The following is a 259-nucleotide window of genomic DNA, read 5'->3' as shown; positions in this document are numbered from 1 at the left end:
CTGCTGGTGGGGCCGCTGGGGCTCCCTGCCGCGCCGCCCGCCGGGGAGGAGGAGGTAACCCCACGGGAGAACAGGCAGGATCTCTCCAGCCCGCCAACCGTACCCGGCTCCCCCTCCTCTCCCTCCTCCTCCCCCAGGCTCAGGGATTTGCACTTCTGAACTAAAGCTGCACCCTTTTTTTCCTTTCTTTCTAAGCCAGCAGCTTATGAATAGCTCGCTTGGTCTCACTGCAACCGAAGCCAAATTAGTGCCCTGGACC

Source organism: Myotis davidii, unplaced genomic scaffold (genome assembly GCF_000327345.1).
Source record: "Myotis davidii unplaced genomic scaffold, ASM32734v1 scaffold419, whole genome shotgun sequence".
Taxonomy (NCBI): Eukaryota; Metazoa; Chordata; class Mammalia; order Chiroptera; family Vespertilionidae; genus Myotis; species Myotis davidii.
This window is presented reverse-complemented; position numbering follows the sequence as displayed.